Source organism: Pollicipes pollicipes, unplaced genomic scaffold (genome assembly GCF_011947565.3).
Source record: "Pollicipes pollicipes isolate AB1234 unplaced genomic scaffold, Ppol_2.1 Scaffold_4881;HRSCAF=5763_pilon_pilon_pilon, whole genome shotgun sequence".
Taxonomy (NCBI): domain Eukaryota; kingdom Metazoa; phylum Arthropoda; class Thecostraca; order Pollicipedomorpha; family Pollicipedidae; genus Pollicipes; species Pollicipes pollicipes.
In genome coordinates this window covers 29,614,284-29,633,374 of record NW_023596576.1, presented here as the reverse complement: position 1 = coordinate 29,633,374, position 19,091 = coordinate 29,614,284, and the positions used below count along the sequence as shown (strand labels likewise).

The window sequence follows — 19,091 nt, the reverse complement described above, 5'->3', positions numbered from 1 at the left end:
CCGAGCGCCACTGCGCCGCCGCTGCCGGCGCGCCGCCGCCCCGACCGCGCGCGTTCCAGCCGGCAACCCGCGGCCAGTGGCGGCCATCCTGTCCGACAAAGGAAGTCCGACCAATGCCACTTGCGAGGTTTTCTGAATGTAATTCGTGGGCCCAGACCTTGTCCATGCTTGGAAAATGGGCTTAATTAAGTCCGACAAAGGGCCGATTGTTGGTGATCCCGAACGAAGTGAATAACCTTTTCAGAGGGCCCCTGTCACCGCCAGAGGCCCTCTGACATCAGAGGGTCTCGGTCCTTCGGACTGGAGACCTCCGGCCAACCCTTCGGCCCTTCCAGCCCTGTAATCGGGCCGTTGATCGTCAATCCCGGGGGAACATCTGAGTCCCGAGGGACCCTCTGGACCCCGATGGACCGAACGGGCCGCCCTCGGCGGGGCGCGTGGAACCCTCGGCCGCGTGCCGCCGGCGCCGACGCGACCGACGCGGCACAAACACGCCACAGGAAGTGGGGAAGCGGCGTCGGACGGGGCGCGCATCTGTCGTGCGCGGACGGACGCGGCCGCAGGCGGGCACGGGGGGACGGGCGGGACGCACTGGCGGTCTCGTTTCCCTGATTGAATCGGTGAGGTCGGAGGGCCCAAACGGACACGTAAATTTAACCGTGACATCGGTCTGTAGCTCTTGGGTGCTTTGATTAAACATGCTGACATTAACACACATCTGCGCTGCTAACATTAAACGGGTCGCTATCGGAAGCCCTAATGTTTGCGACCACTAATGTATCGCAACGCCTAATGTATCAAAACCGCCAGTGCTTCATAACGCCTAATGTACGTAGCACCCAATGCGTCATAACCCCTAAGGTATTGCAAGTCCTAATATATCACAACACCTAATGTATCGCGACTCTAAATGTATCGTGACACCCAATGTGTCATGAGGCCTAACATATCGTAATCCCTAATGCTCGTAGCCTCTAATATAACACAGCTCCTAATACATGATATTCCCTAATGTATCATACAACCTAGTGTATCATAACACCTAATGTGTCGTAAGACCCAACGTATCGTAATCCGTAACGATCGTAACCTCTAATGTAACACGACTCCCAATACATCATAACACCTAATGTATCGTAAGACCTAGCGTGTCACAACCCCTAATGTTCGTAACTCCTAACTCAGCTGACGGCAGCGGGTTGTCGCACGCGATTCTGGCCCGCACACCTGGGCGATGTGCAGTCTACTAAAGTCTACCCAAGCTTTATAACAACAGGTCGGGCGGCAGAATAATACCAGAGTATACTAGATTTGAAATTGGTACGGGCACGAGTTTGTATGCTGCCTTTTGTGAATGATTGTTGCAATACTGTCATTCAAATAAAAATTGGTACACACATAATATTTGGCTAAGTATTACAATCTGTTATAGCAAATATCTAAATTAGCATCCTTGATAGCCTAAGCCTTTGACTAAATCTGGCAATGTTACAACTGTGCTGCTCCGGCGACATAACAAAACTGCACTGGTTCTGCTGGCAGCTCTTCCAGTTTGCGGCGTGATTGGGGGGGGGGGGGGGGGTCGTGGTTCAGTTCGCTCCGTTTCTGCGTTAGTTTGCTGTCGTCGTGGGCAATGCGGTGGGGATATTTTTGTTGAGATTCCATCACACATTGCCCTGGTAGCGTTCACCGTGTTCCGTCTCGCCTATTTTGATTTCAAAACAGTAGTTAGTATATTTCTCGTTGAGGGTCCCGTGCTCACGCCATAGTTTAGGCTCCGCCCCTTCCCGCCGCCAGGAAGTGCTGCCACCTGCCAGCCGCTGTAAGGACGACGGGGCGGGTAGCTGATCCGCACTTGCGCTGACAACAGCCTAATGTGTGTCATAATTGTGTTAATTGGTTTTAAGTCGTTGTAATGACTAGTTCATAAGTTAATTTAAGTCAAGTTTAAGGTTAAGACCCAAGATGTCATCAACATCTCCCCTCAGGCGACCGGCCCGGCGAGGGGCTTGTCTACCCCCTTCCACTTCCCCTCCGGAAGGACCGAGCTTCGTGCTCATCAGGGACGCCGACAGAAAAAGTTTCCGCACGACGAACCCTTTTGCCATTCGTCGGGAGCTCGAGCTCCACACTGGTGAAGTGGATGGAGCCAAACCGCTGCGCTCGGGAGCCCTGTTAGTTAGGGTTCTTATCGGAGCGTCAGGCAAAGGCCCTGCTCAAACTGAGCAGTTTTCTGGGGCGGGCGGTCACAGCCATCATCGCAGACCGCCTGAACACCATGCATGCGGTCGTCTACAGCCAGAGCTCACCGAGCTGTCGGACGACGAGCTACTAGAGGAGCTGACCGAGCAAGGGGTGTGCGAGGTTATGCGCCTGCCCTCCGGCCGTCCCGGCCTGGGCCCCAACTCACTCGTCCGCCTGCGATTTAGGGGGCTAAAGCTCCCACGTGCCATCCACTGCGGATACCTCATGATCCCGGTAAAGGCCTGGGTCCTTCTTCCCCAGCAGTGCCGCACGTGCCAACGGTTCGGCCACACTGACCGGAGCTGCCGAGCTTCTCGCCCGACCTGCGGCCGCTGCGCCGACCCTCATCACACGCGGGAGTGTGACGCGGAAAACCCGCACTGCGCCACATGTAAAGACCCGCACGCAGCTGGGGACCGCCGCGCCTGTCCCGCTTGGCATATGCAGCGCGAGGCGCTGCGCGAGCGTCAGCAGCAGGCAGCGGCAGCGGCCTTATGCACCGGTCCGAGTGCTTCAGCCTCAGGAGTGGCCCACGCCGCGGGAGACGAGCCCTCCTCCTCCCCCTCTAACACCAGCTCCGCGGCGACGTTCCCTCCCTTCTCCGCGTCCTGTTGAGGAGCCTGAGGTATCGAACCAGCGTTGTGCCTCAGCACAACGCTCCTCCTCAGCACGCCGCCCCTCCCCAGCAGGTCAGCCGCGTCCAGTGCTGCGTACGATCGAGCCCGCTCCAGCCGACCCAGTCACAGCGAACCCGGCGGCTGCGAGCCCCCCTGAGGAGGAACCCGCCTCACTAAACTCGGAGAGCCTCTCCCCCACCCCAACACGTCACTGTTGGTCCACTCCACTCGTGCCGGCGTCCCAAGAAGCCCCATCCGATGCCTCAGCCGCCGCGCTCCCGACGCCAACCCCCCGGACCAGTCCCTCAGTCGAACGCCGAGCCCGACCCGTTACGCGCTCCCGCCGTCGCGCCCCTCGACCGCTCTCTCGCTGCCGCTCCGCTGGATGGTCTCCCTCCCTGCCCTAAATGAATCCCCAGCTCGGTGAATTCTTGCTCCAATGGAATACGAGATCTGGTATCCCATTGGACAGAATTCAAGGAATATATGATCAAAAACAAATCATTGGTAGCCGCCGTTCAAGAGACCTTATTTAACGACTCTGATTCTTTTAATTATAGCTTTAAGATCAACGGTTATTGCCTCTACACACATAACGTAAACGAAACCCCGCGCCGAGGCGGTTCGGCTTTGTTTGTCTGAAATAACCTTTTGCATCGTCAAGTTCATTTTAATACTCATTTCAATTCAGTTGCAATAAACGTAAAATAAGCGCGGTTAGATCTTACTCTTCTGTCTATATACATAAGCCCCACTAGCCCTGTCGCTTCAGCTGATCTCTTCCCCTTACTCGCACAAAGCCCCTCGCCCTGTCTCCTTGGAGATCTGAACGCCCATCGTCGCGCATGGGGTTGTAGCACGACACAAGCAAGGGGGAGAGTTTTACACACACTCATGGACACTCATGATCTCATATGTATCAACGAACTGACACCTACGCGTGCACATCACCACGGAGGCGCAGTGACATACTCTGTTATAGATGTAGCCTTAACAACACCATGCATAGCACCACCCTTTACGCACAGTGTTCGATCAGACACGCTTTTTAGTGACCACTACCCGATGCACATTAATTTAGAGGTCCCACCAGGGCAAATATAATTCAATTTTCTTCCCTGATGGAATGCTCGCAGAGCGGACTGGGCATATTTCCAAAATTACATAGATGAGGCACGCCCTTCAGACACAACTCTCGACCTCCCTACGTTTCTAAACACTATTTTAGCCTCAGCGCACCAGTTCGTTCCACACACTCATCGTCAACCAGGGCACAAACATGCACGCTGGTAGAACGATGAGTGTCAGTGCGCAGTAGCCCCGCGACGCCGGGCTATGCGCGCCTTTCGTAATTGCATTTGCAGAGCTGATGAAGAGGAGTTTCGCAGAGATAAACATAGAGCCGATATAATCATTAAACGCGCAAAACAGGAAAACTGGGAGCAATTTTCAAATACGTTTAACCGCTTTACCCCTCTATCTAAAATGTGGTCACTGATCCGGTGTTTCACAAACAAACGCACGCCACATTATAAAACCCCGCACCTTGTAGTCAGAAACCAGCACTACAGCATCCCATTCGAAGTCGCCACAAAATTTGCCACACACTTCGCCCGTGTATCATCATCCGAGCAGTATTCCCAACAGATCACTAGCACACTTAATGCCACACTGCTCGCACTCAACCTCACGTCTGCTAACACTGAGACATTCAACGTACTCTTTACACCCTATGAATTGGACCTCGCGATCAGTAATTGCGGAAGCACTTCTGTCGGTCCAGGACCAGTTAGTCTACCCCTTTTTTAGAAATCTTACTAGGTCTGGACTCACCAACCTTCTGTCGGCTTTCAACGATATGTGGGTTAACGGCTCCTTCCCTCCCTCATGGCGCTCTAGCACACATTCCTATACCTAACCCTTCTAAGCCTCCCTCTGACCCTTCGAGCTATCGCCCCATCTCTCATACTAGTTGTGCTTCTAAAATATTCGAACAACTGGTCAACGAACGTTTTATCCTGGGTTTTCCTTGAGCCAAATCGCCTTTCACCTTTTCAGAACGGCTTTCGTCCCGGCCGTTCCACGGTGGACAGCCTGGTCCACATTATAGATTCAATTCAGCTCGGATTTCAGACTAAATCTACTACGGTAGCACTATATACTATTCGTGGATTTAAGGGCCGCTTTCGACAGGGTGAATGAAAGTGCTCCCCTCATTAAAATACAGGAAATCGGAGTTTGTGGCCGGCTCGCCGCTTTCATTAAAAACTTCCCAACTGACAGGACGTTTTCCTGTGCGTTGCGGAAATACTTATTCTTCTCCGACGGCGCAGGATCACGGTACTTCCTCAGGGCAGTGTCTTTTCTCCAGCCCTCTTCCTTGTGATGATAAATTATGTTTTCAATAATATTAACAATATTTCTCCACATTTTCAGTATTTTTTACGCGGACGACCTGGCTGTGTGGCATACGCATGCTAATGTCGATCGCGCACTGCATTATATACAATTAGCTGTAAATGATATTTACGCCTGGTGTGCGCGATGGGGACTGCAGATTTCCCCCACAAAGTCAGCTGGAATTATCTTCTCTAGGCTAAGTAATGTTCAACCTCCCACCCCCTGAATCTTAATGGTGAAATAATCCCTCTAGTTCACAGTTTTAAATACCTTGGAATAACATTAGATCGTCGTCTTACTTTCAATGCTCATTTTGCTGACTAAGCAACGATGAGCCAGACGATTGAACATAATGAAATGCATAGCAGGGCGGGAGTGGGATGCCGACAAGCGCACTCTCCTCCACCTCTATACCTCCCTGATACGCCCGATCTTGGACTACAATGGTTTTCTTTTTGATGATATTTCTTTAGAACAGTCGATACCCTGGAGACCTTCCAAAGCGCAGCCCTCCGCATAGTGACTGGTGCACTTCGCACCTCCCCAGTCCCAAATCTGCTCGCGGACACGAATATACCCTCCGTATCACACCGGCGAAAATTACAACTCCTCAGATTTTACGCACGCGCCACAGCGCATGTTGGCAACCCCACATACAACGCCCTCGCACACCTCCGCCCCAACCGCCCACTTGCCAACGCGGAACACCGGCATCCAACCACCAGCACTCGTGTTATTCGAGCGCAACGATCACTTAATCTCCCCGACATTCCCTGCAACCCAACTCGCAGTCCCCGACCCTTTTGGGGCGACCCTATACCTAACGGATCTTTCTGTTTAAACACAAAACACGAAACGTATCAGAAACCGAAGTGTATGCACTCTTCGCTGAATTTAAAGAAGATGACCAGCACACCTTTATTTATACTGACGGCTCCCAACGCGATGGTCGCACAGGAGCTGCCTTCGTACATAATTACCACAAATCGAACCGCCTGTCAAATTACAATACTGTGTATACGGGTGAACTAACAGCAGTCCTGGCAGCCCTGCTCTACATCAAGCAAGGTAATCTACAAAGGGCAGTCATATGCACCGACTCTCATTCGTCGGTACAAGCTCTCATCGCTGTCCATAATTCATCCCACCCAACTTTAAACGGCATACGACGAACGCTCTGCTCCCTTCCTCAACAAACTCACGTAATATTTCTCTGAATACCTGGACACGCAAATATTCGTGGAAACAGCACTGCTGACGAAGAAGCAAAACGAAGTCTCATGCTTCCGGAACGTAGTCATCTTCATTGTCCCGTTTCTGATATTCTAGCAACTATCAGTTTGCATTTCCGTCTCTTTCTTCAATCCGAATGGGATCAACGCGCTCATCACCACCTTCACCCAATCAAACCCATACTTAAGCACTGGCCGACAATCAATCAAGATAATCGCCTGAAGGAAGTGCTGCTTGCCAGACTGCGTATCCGGTCACACCAAAATCACTCACTGCCGACCTTTTCGAACGCCCTCCTCCGCTGTGTCATCGCTGTGGCATCCCTTTCACAATAAATCACTTCCTCCTCGTGTGTCCCGTATGTCAACGATCAAGGCAGCCGCTCATCAATTATACCAACGCTAATCGGCCTCCATTCAATCTCCATTCTCTCCTCGGTGATTGTTGTCCTGATTTGATCGTTCTCCTCTTTGAGTTTTTACACAGCACAGGATTAGATGTCTTCATTTGAATAAAGGGTTTTTCCTGCATAATTTGGAAAAGATTGTAGGTTTTTCCCTATTGGCTAAGAGTCCTGGTCTTTCTTAGGACTTTCCAGGGCTCAATAACATCACACAACACCACAAGGTTGTGCCGGGCAGCGGAGCCCGGGGCTGATCTCCCCGTTGCTGTGATGAAGCGGGCCGGCATCCATCCATCGCACAGGTCGCCGACAAGTCAGCTGTGCCAAGGCCATCGCTGACACGGACACCCAGGATGCACACAGGACACACGGCACCCCAGGAGTAAGGCGGAAGGGCCGGTGAGGAGGCTCGCTTGTCGTTCAAACGTATTGAATGCGTGCTATGTTGTCATGAAATAAATATATTTGTTGCTGCGGTCTGATTTACTTGCTATGATATCGCTGGTCAAAAATGAGCCAGGTTAACGTAACGCCACTTACAAATACCCTCTCACTTGCTTTGCGTCGGACAGCATACGCCGGTTTAACGTAATTGTTGCCTGACCTTATGCCGGAGGTAAATTTCCCCCCTTCGGAGGTGACGTTCGGTCCGTCGGGACCTTAAAAAGGCCTTGCATGGAGGCCTTGCATTGGCCCACCCAAAAAAGAAAAATATGGCAGCATGCAGGGCGGCACAAGCATTTTACGCCTTTGATTGCTCAGCAATCCCGGTGAACATTTTCGTAAGAATAACTACAATGACACTATCTTGAAGTTTATGTAAAAATCTTCCCTGAATTGTGTTCTAAAAGAGCCTATAAACAGACGAAACCTCCAAATTTTAGACCTTGCACTAATGTGACATTCAAATTTGTTATGGAATGTCCACCTGTGTCCATCCAGGTGTGTCCGCTTATGGGCATTGTAATGCCAATGTATATATGCAATTTCATGTTAATATATTTTTTAGACCTTGTAAGGTGGAACATGACATGGACTTTCAGCATCAAGCCATGTACTGGTTGTCTTCAGGTTGTCATCTACCATGTTTTGATGTTTAAAATACAATCATTGGCATGTCATCAATCATAATATTTCCTACTTCTTATAACAATGATAATAATGTTTGCACATTATTATGAGCGCTGCACCAGTGGTCAGTGGTCAGGTATGCCAAATGAGTTGGGGCCCTCAATTCGTACTCAACCCGACTCACTCAACTCAGCCTCAGCGAAATGAGCAGTGGGAAATTATGTAACCCACCACTCAAAAGGCACCAACAAATGTTTTTTTTCCAAATTTGGCTCACTCTGTTCTCAAAGTTAGGTTGCAGGCCAGATATTTTGGGGGACTGGAGCCCCTGACTGAGAAGGAAATTGCACCCATGCCAAATGGCAATCAGTGTTGGGGATGTCTTTATAGTTGCTGGTGACGAGTGCGACCCAGCACATACATGAAGATGCGCTTATGTTTTTAGTATTAGTACAATTACAGAAATATTTCCAAGTCATTTAGGGCAAAGGCAAAGGTTGTCACAGGTTTTCCCTCACACAAGAAACCCCTCATGCTGTTGGAAAATGAGCAGCTGCAACTATTAGTGCTGCATGATGCGTGGGTGAATTACCCTGTCCCTAAATCCTGTTTGGTTCTGTGGAGCCAGTTGGCATTGCTTGTCTACTGCAACTGAAATTTCCCTATCACTTCTATACCTTAAAAGATGATACCCTGCTCTACACACTCAAATCTGAAGTCGGTCTCAGCTTACCAGCGGATAGCGAAGACATCACACAAAAGTCTTATGTTCGACACTTAACGTTTTTTTACCTTTAGATGTGCAACTAACCATGTTTGGCACATCAAACCAACTTTGTGAGGCATGACAGTGTAAATATAATTACATCACAAGTGGCCTACACATTTTCAATATATTCTGGTCCAATTTTCATTATTTCTTGGCTTTTGAAGATCAGGGGCGTGGGAAGATGATTGGGGGGGGGGAAGATTAATGTTTGGGGCTGATCTTTAACCTCTCAGAAAATGATACGTTGCCCCTATGGACATTGGCTAGGCATAAATCATCAAAGCTTTATTGGAGAATTCATGTCGCCCCTGCTCGTAACATAAGCCTGTAGCACGAATTTCTTGCTAGAATGACTCGCAGAAGCCCGGCTGTCGTTTTTTACCTACATTTGAGTCTGCACGGGTGTAACCTCAATACTACGCATTTGGGACCGCAACTGCACCGGCCCAAAATCGCAAACAAAGTAAGGTTAAGTATGGTTACGAAGGTGCACAGAAGGAGCACTCCAAAAAATGGCATATACACTCGTAATTTTTCTTTCAGATCGTTGTGTTGATTCAGATCAGATTTCAGATTGCGAAATCAGATTGTATCTGCCTTTCCAGTCCTTCCGCTCAGCAAAACTAGTGACTCTTAATGCGCGCTCGGGTGGGGGTCAAATTGGTCCCCCCTTCCGAATGGTCTTTCCGGATTTGGTTTTTGAACGACGGGGCGTGGGCACGCCAAATTTTGCATAGCTGTAGACATTTAAATGGCGGATCGTCTGGCATCAAAAATTTATTTGTACCGTGTAATGTCGCTGACCTATTGCAGATCAAAATTAGACCATGGTTTCAACGAGGTCAGTTTCTAGGGAGTCTTTTAATCTGATCCAACAACGGAGTGTTAGACGAGGCCATGCATCTCTGAGATACTTTCGAAGGCAAGCACAACAATTGTAGGAACAAGTGACATTGACCTAAGGTCAGGTATGAAGGTCAGACCCATGCCAAAATCAGCTTGCTTTATTACTCTAGGGCTTGTTGTATGGGGTAGTTTCTGGTGCTCATTTCAAACTTACTGATGACAGGAATCACATTATACACATTCCATAGACTTCTTAAGGGTCAGAACAGGTCACTCACCGGGTCAACATCTTGTCTTTAGGAGCATACTGCCTAGCGTAATCTATGCCGCTTATCCAAATGCAAAACGCAAATCGGTCTTGTATAATTTTGCCCACCATTACTTTTAAAATGTCAAACGAGGTCACTGACCTTAGATGAGCATATGACCTTTTGCTTGGAACAGATATCTAGGTTCCAGGGTGTTAACATTGAAGGCAACCGTTGCTGCCTTCTCAGTGGTTGCACACTCAAGTAGTTCCCTTCCATTGAGATGGCCCCTCGTTTATAGGTATCACCGGTTTAAAGTAATCCACATCTGGACCGCAGTTAGGAACGTTCCGAGACAGTAAGGGTGATAATCGCCTCTAACGTTTGTAAAAGTCGTCCTTTCTTGATGTAAAACATGGTATGGGAATACGGGCTGGTGTTGGAATATTTGACCAGCCACAGCTGTTTTAACCACGGGTATGGCTAGGAGACTCACTGGCGTACGTCTTGAGACTTACTTTATGGGAGCGAACGGCTTCGAACCATTCTAAAAAACGGTCATTAAAAAACACGTTTTGCGATGCCCTTCAACACGTAAATGCCCCGGGGCAATCCCATGGTGACGTCACCATGGGATTGCCAGGTCTGGTCCCGAATAGGTTCGGACCCCCCCCCCCCCCTGAGTCTACCTGGGCCCCGTTCGTGATAGGGAAATGCTGGCAGATGCTCCACCCCTTCAGGTAACAATCTATGACGCTCCACAGCTACGTTATCTACGTCATGGCGAACGCGTCAAGTAACTCCCCAACATGGTCGCTGGTAAAATCAGCTGTTTCCCAACAAACACATTTGACGCGCAGCAGATATGATGTTGGCGAGTCGGGACCGTCAATTGCCACAATATACAAATGTACAATTACTTCAGGTGTATCTCTCACGACAGCTGCCTATCCCATAACGACTCACATAAGCGATAATATTAGAGGCAGAGAAAGGCGGATCATCGCCCTCGACTCAGAAACACGTTACATTATTTCTAGTGCTGCGCGAGCATAACCACATACAATCATCATCCCACGGACACGAAGTTCAGCAGGCACTGGTAACTTAACGCCTTTTGCCAGCTAAGATCATCGTGCATGTATATTGAGGTCGTCAATATATTTTGTTACGCATGGAAGAGTTTTGGCGCGTGCGGTTGCAAGCAGGGATATAGCTTTGCTCGGAGTACGTGTGCAGGGAGAAATCTCATGTGACAAGTCGCATGAAGGAGAGTTCCACATAGACACATAGACGAACAATATCCATGAAAACATGTGACGTCAGGTTATGCAGTATATTTACACTCCAAAGCATTCAAGGCATAGATAAACTTTGCCACAATCATGCTGTCCAGACAAACTACTAATGTTACAGCATCCAGAAAGTGATTAACACATTGGTGCGCTCGCCGACGTAGCGGTTCTGGCCCCGTCAAATCACCTTAAACAAGAAAGAAAATTGTGTACATGACGCGGTTCCAGGACATGATGAAGATTTCAAATCGCATTTTCGTATCTCGCGCAAGCTTTTTTTTCCTCAAAATCTCCAGGCAAAGCAGGTTCCTTATTATGACAATCATGGCCAGCGCAGAGGCAGCCAGAATCGTTCGTCGGAAGATGTGATGCCTGCGCTGCAATATCTTGCCGAGCCAGTACCCCAACATTCCGTTGGCGACATTTTTGGAACTCCAAAATCTGGGTCACACTAGTATCTGACAACATTTTGCAAGTATGTTGCTGCCGCGCGCGGTGGCGCTGTCGCGTGGCCAATAGGAGCCCGGCTTCATGAAACCATTGCAGGCTTTGCAGCGTGCACCGGCTCCTCGGGTGTATCTTGCAGCCATCGACGGGTTTTTTCTCTTCATGGATGCACCTGGCAAGGAGATAGGGGCTGCTCATAATACGTACAAGCATCACCAAACAGCACATCTGCTGGCTGCATGTGATCGCCGCAGCGCACTCACTGATGTACTTGCAAGGTTTCCTGATCCGCCCACGATTCTCGTGTGTTTTTTCGGAGAAGGCCCCCTCTGCTGCGACCTCAGAGAGTATCGGTGGCAGCTTCTCCCATCTAACACACATTTCATCGAGGGCAGGGGCTTCCCTTTCCCCGGAGATCATCACTCCTTCCCGAGACAACGATCACCTCAGCCCCACCCAGCGCCATTCAACAGACCATACAAAAAACACGTCAAAATTGAGCGTGCTTTCAGCGTGGCTAAAAAATAAACTACAGTAGCTAAAGCATTTAGAAGTAAAAAACATGGGCAATGTAAATGAGGCTATCACTTGCAATGATCACTGCGCCATGCATCAAACATTGCATTGTGCATCATGAGTGTGGGGCACGGGATGACATAGTGCCCGCAGAGCCCCACGAGGCAGATCCCGTGGAACAGATCGACATAGGTGCGCTGTTGCTTTCTAGCATACAGGACCTGCAAGTGCAGTGCATGGGCATCACAAAGCGACAGCACATGGCTGGCCAACTCATGGCAAAGATGATGATGCATGCAGCTTGCTCCAGTTGAATGTTGTAATGTGAAGATTGAGAAAGATAAAAGCGGATCGGAGCGAAGCAGGCAATTCATTACATTCAAATCAGCACAAACACACTTTAAGAAACAGACAGGGAGCAGCAGGGGGTGTATTTTGAAGGAACATAGACTGAAAAGCTTGGAGACTCTCCACATCTAGAAAGACAGCAATTTGGGTACATCAATTACTGGGCTTACTTTGGGCAACATACAGCATGACAATTCCATTGTTTGATTGCCTAGTACATGACGAATTTCATCCACAGGTGTTAACATTTGGCACAAAGCATTTTAAGAATTAAGTGTTCACTGTCTTCCATAATTGACTATTTAGGTTACATCATGAGGGCAAAACTTCATTCAAACAATACTTAAATACAAGAGGATGACATCTATGACATGCATCAAGTTTTTACAGCCCACCCAACTTTTCAAACACAGCAGACAAAGCCATGGCCATAACGAAAGTTTCTTTGGCAAAGTATGCGTATATATTGGCCACATCAAGAAGATTCAATGCAATTAAGATAAAGACCGACCATAGGCTTCATGCATACAGAACAAATTGCTCAAAATTATGCATTTGACCTTTATCATCAATAAAAATGTTCAACTATGACAATTTGATGCTCCTGTCCTGTACTTCCACATGCTTCAATAACACTAGCAATTAGTCAGTGAAATTAGCCTCACATCTTTGTTACCTATCAATAAGGTATGCTGAAATACATACCAGTGCTTCATCTGTTAACACAAACTTTAGGTACTGTCACCATGACACCCTGTTCAAGATCAGGGTTCCAAAAATTCACCATCCCCATGTTGTTCATGATCTGTCATGCATGCAGTGAAGGTACAGGTCAGTGAAGAAGTGACATGAAAAATAAGTGCAACCATATCAGTAATCTAATTTTTATGCAGCATAACAATCATGATTACTGGTCACACAACTGCAAGCTGTTTGGTTAACCTCTACCAACCCATGCCTGTGGTCTGATAATTCAAAATAATCAATCAGACCTATGAAACAAATCAGCTTGCAGTACAGGAATACTTTCACTGATATAATGCACTAGCACCTGGGCATAGGAGTTAAGTAACAATGCATGTAAGTGCGCATTTGTGATCGAATCACTAAACAGGCAATGATGGCTGACACATCAGTGTACCTACTGCGGCCTCAGCCAGGTATGCCGTGACCTGTAATCCCTGACGAACTATCATTAAGAGAAAGCAAATAAGCCTGACTAATGCATTTTTTTAACCAACAGTTGTACACTTCTCTATGGGAATAGCGTAGCTTGTAAATGGCAGATCTAAGGGGCTCAAGGAAGCCCTCCTATGAATCCAGTCGGAACTAGGTCTGGCAATCCCACGGTGACGTCACCATGGGAGTGCCCGAGGGCATCTACGCGTTTAAGTGAAAGACAACACTGATTTTTTGACAATCGTTCTCGAGTGTTACTAAGGCGTTTTTTTCCAACGAAAAGGATCTCAAGACGTTTATTGGCATGTCTCCTAACCATACCCGGGAACAAAACAGCTGTGGCTGGTCACATATTCCAACACAAGCCCGGATCACTGCACCATGCCTTGCATCTAATAAAGGCGACTTTTACCACAATGTGGGGTGATCAGCATCCTTACTGTCACATATTGTTTCGGACATGCGGTCCAGATGCGTGCTGTTTCGAGCCGGCGACAGGTATAGACGAAGTCAGCTGAATGCAAATGAGTTATTTTAGTGTTCAACCAATACGAAGGCGATAGCATTTGCTTTCAATGCTGAGAGAGCCACCTGGCATTTTCGTAGCCTGGTGACCTGAGGCGTTGGAAGAACAGATGCAATGTAATTTTACCTGGTGTCTGCAATAACAATGTCTGGAGCGCTTGTAATCATGTGTTTAGGGTCAAAAGCGATGGTTTCCACTTAGTTCATTTTCTGAGATATTGGAGATGACGTCCCCAAGCTATGGGAAGGTTTACAACAGTCGTGTTTGCGCTCCCAGCAGTCATGTTTGCACTCATGGTCTCTAAAACGTCAGCTCTCAGCTCCACAACACAACACATGGGTGTACACCAACTCAGCGGAGGAGTCCACCTCCGTTACACCGTTCGGATTTGATCCATACACCGTGGACAGGTCCGCATAATGCTCGTCACGCGTGGGGTAACGCACAGCATGTCCCGCGCACCTGCCAGGAAGGCGTTGAGAGTAACGAACGCTGTCGTCTACCTTCTCTAGTGGGTTGCCAGTGCCGCTATGCCACAGAACCGCCGCATTGAGAACTGCCAGGTCACGGGAGACCATCTCAGCTCGGTAACATAATGTCGCCACCTGTTGCTCCAGCTCAGTCAGGCCCAGAGAAGAAACTTCCGCTCCAGCGTAGTCCCGTCAGATGATGGGCCCCCTCCTCCGGTGCAGCAGATGACGAGCCGCCTCCTTCAGTGTAGCAGATCACGGACCGCGTCCTCCGGTGCAGCTGGGCCACCGCTCACCGTGTGCGTGTGCGTGTGCGTGTGCGTGTGCGTATGCGTATGCGTGAGTGTGTGTATGTGTGTGGGATTACATATGCGTACAAACACATTACTAACATTACAACTTTGCGTGACAACTTGTGAATATTTCCAAGGATTTTCTACCGCTTAGAGGTAGTGACCTTTAAACAACGCATACGACCTTTTCCCCGTGAACTTTTCGGTCCAGAATATGTTCGTTACGATAGTTTCCCGGCGAATGTTTCTTCACACAACCTGTATCTTTTGTAGCTTTTGCATGATTCACTTTTTGCATGGTGAGCTCTTTAGCATACCTATGTCGTTCTAATGAGCTAAGGCATACAAACTCAATCTCAAGAAAAATTGCTGCGCGATCTTTTTCTAAGCGTACTTTTGGGCTCAGCAGTTACTGACACAGGCACTAGATGACATCCGAGGAGTGTTATCTCTGCTTGCGGACAAAGGCACGTAAAGAAAAGGCTGTGCGACAGTTATTGGCAAGATACAAGTTTGCACGCGTAAAGTTCGTCAAGATAGGCTTCGTACGGTATCAGTTTCGTATTGTGAAAAACCTTACGGAAGAGCCTTGCTCGGCAAAACAGAAGTCTGAAAAAGTTCAGCACGACACTGTTTGCATCGTAAACGTTCGTATGGATAAGTCCGTTAGTTTGTTTGCCAAGGGTGAAGCTTGTCTAAAAAACTACTTGCGCTAAGGTTTTTTTGCAGATGTTTGCTGTGGACACACGAACATTCGTCCTCAAATGTTTTCATCGACAAAGTCAGTTTCACATGAGTGCGCACACGAAGATTGAAATTCAGATGTCTGATGTGTGCATGATCATATTCAGGTCAGACAGTCACCAAGGATGCAGTGCGTCCGACAGCAATACTGACGCCGTCGCCTGACAATGGGAGAAGTCCATTTTAACTTAAATTATTGCATACTATGGTTGCATGTCACATGCCATGCATCCTGCTAACGCTAAAAATGTGCGTTATTTGGTTTTCCATGAAGCCCCTAACATGGTCACACAAGAAGGCAAAAGGTTTGCTACAGCTCAAAACCGCAACAAAGCAGAGATAGCGCGTTAAAGTACATGAACGCTTACTTCGTGTTTCGAAATCTAGAATCGGCTCGAAACTGAAAGTCGTGCAACGGTGAATGAAGATAAAAAGAGCACCACGTCATGTTTTGTGCGAAACTTAGTCCAGGAATTCACAGTTCTTCGCCGCCGCCAAGCTCATCCTTATACCTAAACGACGTTTGGGCAAACGTTTTTTTCGGCTTTTAGGACTTCTCATCAGAATTTTCTGAGGCCGACCAATATTTTCCAAACCAGAATGCTTGAACAGAAAACCGGATATATAAAGGGAGCGTGTCTAGTCAAGTAAGAATTTTTGACTGAGCACGTTGAATGGTAGCTAATTTTGATTTACAACTTTTGGTGTCGTTGGTTTCTACAAATTCGTCCCACTGACGAGACATAGCCGCAGTCCCAATTTTTTTTCTCGTTGGTATGAAAGAACGAAATTATCGGGTATTCCCCAAGCAATATTCATTACTTAACACATCAACATCATTGAGCAGGTATCGTTGGTTCTAGCCAATGGCTTTTCGAGAATGTCGCTTGTCAGCGCTGACAGCAGCATGCGAACCCGGCGATGGCGGCGGCCATTATGTTGATGTTTTTTTTTTCATTCAGCTGAGGACTGCGAGTGTACGGGTTTAGACGCAAGGTATAGCTGGTCAGTTAATACGCACCAATTCATGTCGGCCTGCTATATACTGAGATGAGGAACAAGTATTCTGTCGCGTCAATCGGCTGCACTAGGCTCTAGGGAAATGTGACTATTCTACGTCACCTAACAACCAAAATGATGTCTACGTTACCTAGCAACCAAAATGATGGTCATGTATATAGCGTACAGTTAATTGCCAAATGTCAGTGCGTTCGTCCTTTCGTTCCCGCTGATTGGTTTATATTTTAGGATTGTGTTTGTTCACGTACAGCCATCGATTGGATGGATATAAATAAATAAATCAAAACTGCTGCGAGACCCAAGTGCACACTTAGCAACCAAAATTAACCATAGATCATTGTCAAACTTCCCTTAGGCGTGTAAGGAGAAAACCGAAAACATTAGACACTCTCCGTTTAACAATAGCCAGACTTCATTCGATGGCTGAGAGACGAATCCATCCCTCACAGGTAGTATTCAGGCGACATCGAAGAGATGGCGTGAATAATTTGATATTCGGCGATGCATTTTTTTCTGACACGTCCTCATGCGAGTGTTTTGCATGCAAACAACCGATGCTGTGTCACTGATGCTTAGCAATTTTTACGTGCGCGTTTTTGTCAAGCAAGTGTGTGTTGCCAGCATTAACGTGCTCAAGACTGTTTGAGATCAATTTTATATTTCACTTTACGCATGCAAACCCTTTGCCTAGGAGCTTTTGCCTCCCCGTCAACGTTTTGCCATAACAATTATTTTTCAGGCGTTCCTTAAGCCATACAAACATTTGCTTACGAGGTCTTTGGTACTAGCCTTTTCGCACATTATTTTACCACACGCACTTTGCATCACGCGTATCACGCACATTTGTTGGGTGATATTCCACAAGCCCTTTTTCCGAGCGCATGTTTGTCATAAAATCCTTGTCTTCGCGGTGATCGATAACAGGTTTTCAACGCTAGTGTTGCCTGCAACAGCAGCATACGACTGGCGGTCAGTGCCTGCTAGTTCGTACTGTTGTGGCTTGATTCGAAACTACTGCAATTAGGGTGTGATTTCAACCTGGAGCTGAGCGGCACTGCTCTTTGTATAAATGCTGTTGAGCATGGGGACTCCCTCATGAACAAGGGATGTTCCTTGCACGAACCAAGGAAGTGGCAGACGGCGCCGCTCGCTGACGCCACACCGGCGGCGCCGGCAGTCAACCTGTCCAGACCCGCCTTCCCATCGATGGCATCCCGCCGTGCCTGACGCCGTCGGAACTTGCCCTCGCTTCTGCCAACGCTGACCCACCCCGTGCCCCTTCTTGGTCGCAGGAGCGAGGGAAGTTGTCAAGAATGGGGGAGGGGGTCAGAGGCATTTGAGTCGCTTCTTTCCATGTACCGCCGCAAGCCTAGTGCTGAATTATCTCAGATGTTGGGAGGTGGACTCTATCCCCCGAGCCCCCCCCCCCCCCCCCAATAACGCGATCGTTCCCTCGCCTTTGCTTGGTCATATCGTCCCCGCCCCGGCGTCCCGGTTGTTATGCTGGCGGCTGGCGGCCGGGAGTTGTCTGACCCGTCCCGTTGCGGAGGGGTGGATACCCCCCCCCCCCCGCCCCCACCCTGCCCAGACAAGTTGGCGCATGGAGAGGACGGCTCCAGGAAGTGTTTTTGTGAGCGTGCTGGGCGCATCGGTAAGTGTGCATTGTGCAATATCATTTCCGTTTCGTGCATTGTGCTGTTGTGTGGCAGGACTCTCTTTTATTGATTTGTTGTTTTTGATACGACCGGTCCACTCGCAGGGCAGCGCCATGTTGCTTGGAGGGCGAAAATCCCTCCAATATTGCGCATCCTTGGCCACTTAGTGACGTGGAAACCCCTCCTATAGTAAAATGAACCTCAATTAAAAAAGTCAGTTCCAGTCATTGTGTACAGCGTCATATAAGGCTTATTTATGTATGGGTAAGAAGTCTCCCTCCCCTCATTGAAAAGGCTTTAGACGATGTCCTGGGCCTGCATGGCTTTTTTCTTGTGCAGCAATACATTTGCGATATCTCTCGACTGTTTCTTCGGATGTACTTGCTTGCAATATGCGAACGATGCGTTGTTGGTGTTTTCAGCTTGCGGCCCTTTTTGCGTATTTTCTCCGGCAGGATGAAGCTCGCTGTTACGGATATTGATGGCAGCGGGATGGACATCAACTTCAGCCCTTCGTTTGCTGGGGAGGTGCCCTGCTGTTGAACTGATGAGCTGCTGCTGAGAACGCAGCTACTCTGCTCTGGATGGCTGTTTGAGGAGTGCTGCTGGCCGCCCGGAAGCATTATGTCTGCCAGCAAGCTGGCACAGCAATCAGAGGCTTCTGTCAGTCATCTGGTGCTGCCCCAGAATAATCATTTTTAGGAAAGTAGGCATTGTACCATATGTACCATTGTACCATATGGGCTCGTAATGTTCAGTTCGTGCTT

At 48.4% G+C, this 19,091-nt stretch overlaps 1 long non-coding RNA gene across 1 annotated transcript; it reads right to left on the bottom strand.

Annotated features, from left to right (window-relative positions):
* Positions 1-11,153: 11,153 nt before the first annotated feature.
* LOC119101729 (uncharacterized) lies at positions 11,154-13,715 on the bottom strand. The gene is made up of 2 exons (XR_005094605.1): positions 13,583-13,715; positions 11,154-11,745 (listed from the first exon to the last, which is right to left on the bottom strand). It is a non-coding gene; the product is annotated as an uncharacterized LOC119101729 (long non-coding RNA).
* Between the last annotated feature and the right edge of the window lie 5,376 nt (positions 13,716-19,091).